The following is a 4625-nucleotide window of genomic DNA, read 5'->3' as shown; positions in this document are numbered from 1 at the left end:
TGTTTTTTTTTTTTTTTTTTTTTTTTCCTATTTGGTTCTTGAATAGCTTAGTTTCTTTAGTAATAAGTCAGACTTTATTACAACAACTTAAGTTATTCTTTTAGGTTCTCGTGAAATTCTCACCTAAGACCACATCCTTAGCCTAAGGCACTTCATCTTTTATGATATAAAATGATGGCTCTCAAATGATTTTCCATACATTGTACTGATCAAGTTATACACCCAGGGGTATATACGCTTTCTTCATGTTTCTTCTTTGTATATTTGGTGACTGTATCGTCATAGATGTACATATTGTGTCGGTAGGGCTATGAGGCATGTTACAGGAATGTACTTTTCTCAGACTTTACACTCACTTGCAGTCATTTATTTAAAACGATAAAACAAGATAATGGGTTCTTTGTATTGGCACTTTGCACCAGAAACATATCATTATTTATTGATGTGATTACTTATTTGTTATCCACCTTGTACTAGTAAGTTTTAGCACTGAATTCCTTCCTCATTGTTGTTTGTATTTATGAAATTCTGAAATTATGGGAATCAGCATAATGATTAAGTTATTCATCACCAGGCTGTAAGCAATATCTTGAGTTCGTAGCTTAGAACTGGGAGGATACTGAACATCTGGAAGACAAGTTCATTTCATCTTGAGATCATGGTGAAATATTTTGGATATATAAATTCCTTAAGCTATTGTAACCATGTTTTATTGCAAAGATGTAAAATATGCCAGATGTGTGTGAGTTGGAAATCAAAAAAAGAAAAATAAAATATGCAAAGAATTCACGGATTGTTTCACATTTCATTGGACAGTTCACAAACATGCATTCATTATGTTGTCATACAAGTTTAAGAAATCAACATCACCTCATATAAAGATCTACAGCATATAAAAACATGAAATAGGGTACTAATGAGATTCTGTAATTTGCTGAAATGCGAGCTGCTCTGCTTGGCCATCTGGCAGGGATTTGGGGCAACAGTGACCAGAGGGGAGTGGCCTTCCTTATTTATTCTGTATAATCCACTTTGGGGACTATTTTACTTAAAAGAAACTAAATGCTGAAGGGTATAATAGCCCCTTATATGAGTGTTATCAAGCAATGCTAGTTTCACTTGAAACCACACTTTCTAGAATGCATCATTGACCAGGCGTGACAGTGGCAGGGACCGCGCAACCTAGGGGAGCTGAATGACTGCTGGCCACAGCAAGGCAGGTGGCAGGAGCAGCACTGAGGGGCTCTGGTCACACAGATTGGCATGGGTGGTGGGGGCAATAGCCCAGACGGGCCTGGGGAGTGACAGAACTGCAAGGACTACTTCCATCTGCATTCCTAGGATGAAAAGGGCAGACCAAACAGTGGCATGAGAAAGGCTGGCTGCTGTCACTCCCCACCCTGTGCTCACACCAGGAACATGTTGGGCATTATCAGGCCTGCTGGCTCCCTCAGCCTCACCCTTCTTGCAGCCCATAGGCAGGCCGATCACTGGCCAGCATCTCTTGAAACTGCCTCCTCCTTTCCAGCACCAGCAACTGGACTACCTGAAACCTCCTGGCCAGTGGCTGGGCCTCTAGCTGACCCCTCCCCGTTCCTACTCTGCCCTGCTGCTAGGGGTCTGGCTACACCACCAATCCAGCTCAGCACCTTGCAAAGCCAATACCAATGGCTTAACAATGGTGTTCCTAAACTATAGTAGACAAAAAAAAAAAAAAAAATCACCTGGTGAGCTTATTTTTAAAAGCAGAAGCTTAGAGCACGGGCCCATACCTGCCAGCTGCCAAAAATAATAAATATTAAAAGTGGAATCTAGGGTCCCATCACCACAGGTGATCTGATGCAGGTGATCCTCAGGCACGTTTTCAGCAGCACTGCTGTAGGGGATAAAGTCCAAACTCAGAAGAACACAGAAGTCCTTCAGGAGGGACACATACTTACCTGCTACTCCCCCAGGTGACCAACACCCCAGACAAACCCGTCTATTTGCAAACTTCTGAAAATGCCCCCGCACCTTAGTCTTTAGTGTTCCTCCTGCCCAGGGGGCTCCTCTCTACCTGCACCACCCCCACCCCCACCTAATTCCTTATTGTAAATTGACCTAAACCAATTAACCAATTAGTTCATGTGCGTATCTTTTTTGGCAGGTAAAGGTATCCCCCAAAACCCACATCTTCACTATGTTATTATTCACTGTGTTATTATGATGAAGACAACTTTCAGGACCAGTTTCTGCCATAGGTAAAAATACTTTTTAATAAAACACATTTTAGCAAGTAGACATAAGACCATTCATACAGCTCTCCTCTGAGTTTGGTGAAGTTTAGGACTCAGCCTTTTTCACTGATCTGACAACCATTTTACATGAAAGGTACACTGGAAACAGATATACCAACATTCTAGAAACAGGATCCTCTGAGCCATGTAATGCCATCAGCAGCCAAAATCCTCCAACCCAATCATAGATAACAGGACTTGGCACCACCCTAGGAGTACAGGTTAAAGGTCTCAGTAGATTCTTAAACCCTGGTTATGGAGAGGTAAGAAAGCTCTTTTAAATACTTTAGCCAGTGTATATTGAATTCATATATATGTATATAAAGTACCACTAGTTTCATCAATAAAAGACCATTTCTATTATCCATTACACTAATGTAGAAGCCAATAATTACCCCACTGAAAAGCCATTTCTAGCATTTACTATCCTACTAATAAAGCTTCCGGTTTCCTTTGGGGTTAGAAGGTAGAGCGCTGTTCCCTGACTTTGGAATGGGATCTTTCTGATTAAGTGATCTCAAGTGTAAATTTCTGATCAGGGCAAGTGACTATCCCTAGAATGCAGTGTAAATTAGCAAATAGCTTGTCTATACTCCGTATTTTTAGGTAAATTACAACATCATAACAATCCTACTTATTCTTACAGCAGCTCAGGTGGCCCCTCCTCTGCGAAGCCTTCTCTGAGCACTGGGTCAGCTTCTTCACTCCTGGAACCCTCTGTCTCAGCACCGAGCAGTGGATTCTCGTAACTTACTTGTCTCCCCTCCCCTGTGGCTGTGAGTTTCTTGGGCAGTGGGACTCTTTCATTTTGTATCCTTAGGACAGTGGTGGATTCAGAGTAGATTCTCAATAAATGTGATTTGCTGAATATGTGGATAAACAGATGAATACCAAATCCCTGGACAAAATGACAAAGTTGTCTGGGATGGAAGAGGCCACAGACCTGCCTCGGCCCACTGCCCCAACACCCCACGGCCCCCATGGCCATCTCCCAGTGCCTGCCATAGACCCCCATGCTCAGTGGTGAGCCTTTCCCATCAAAGTTCAGAGAACCACTGATTACAGCAATTCCCAATAAGCCATAGAACGGGGAATATTTAAACTTTTAAACTACAGCTCTTAACCCACATTCATCCAGTTGGAAGAAGAGGGAACTGACAGATGATTTGGGGTAAAAGCTTCTAGCGTTGTGGCCAATTCAAGCTGCCTGAGAGCAGAATCCAATAACTAGGCTCCTCCCACTGGAATTAACTTGTTAGTTCCCTCATCAGTTAAAATGGGGATAATAATAGCTTCATTAAGTATTGTTTTGAGTATCAAAATTCACAGCATATGTCAAGCAGCTGGTAGAGCACGTGGCTCTCAGAATTCAGCAGATGGTCGTTGCCTTCCGCGGTCTAGAGGACACGTACTGTTTTCATCTGCTCGGCATCCCTTTCCCCATTTACCTGCTATGTACCTTCTTCAGGGAAACGTCTCCACCTCTTCCTAACATGTGGTTTACTGGGAATGCCCATTGTAGCACCCGATGCCTGGGGTCTACTGGACTCGGGCCTGGCCAGCCACATCACCTCCCTTCCTGTAACCTCAGCGATTGGTCAGAGGTTGGATGTGACCTGAGCTGGACCCACCAGAGCTCTTTCCTGAAATTTTTATATTCTGAGGTAAGGAAAAGAAGTCCTCTTTTTCTTCTAGTAGCTAACCTGTCACTAAGAAACCTGGGACCGTTAGCAGCCTTGGTCTTCATTATGTAGAGAAGGGCTGTTTGCAGTACCTCAGAGTAAAACCACAAGACATGAGAGGCCATGTGCACTTGTCTGCCGCCCCAGGTGCCTGGGGACCTAGGTTGCCCTTCCACTTAATGCTCCAATTGGATGCTTCCTTTAGTCAATGGCCAATAAATACCCAACCCCCAAGTTGGTCAAAGCTGTATTTTTTAGTGCTTGAGATCAAAAAGAACCCTTCAATGATACAACTCCCTGCCACTAGCTCCCTACCCCTGCTTAGAAAAATGTGACACAATCCAAATTTGGTAGGAAAGCTAAGCATATTCCTAGCCTACGTGTGACCCAACAATCCCATGTTTAGGTGTAGATTCAAAAGAAGTGGCTGCTCCATCCGTCAACAGACATAAAAAAAGAACGCTCTTAGCAACTTTGTTTCTAATGACCAGATGTACATGTTCTGTTAAAAAATCCAGACACAAAAAAGAATGTACTATAGGATTGCATTTGTATAAAGTACAAAAAGTGGTGAAAGTAATATATGCTGTTAGAAATCAGAATAGCGGTTGCTCTTGACCAGAGGTAGTCACTGGTAAGGGCCACGGGAGGGCCTTTGGAACACTGC

This window comes from Galeopterus variegatus, unplaced genomic scaffold, assembly GCF_000696425.1.
Source record: "Galeopterus variegatus unplaced genomic scaffold, G_variegatus-3.0.2 Scaffold1141, whole genome shotgun sequence".
NCBI lineage: Eukaryota > Metazoa > Chordata > Mammalia > Dermoptera > Cynocephalidae > Galeopterus > Galeopterus variegatus.
Note: the sequence above shows the minus strand (reverse complement) of the source record.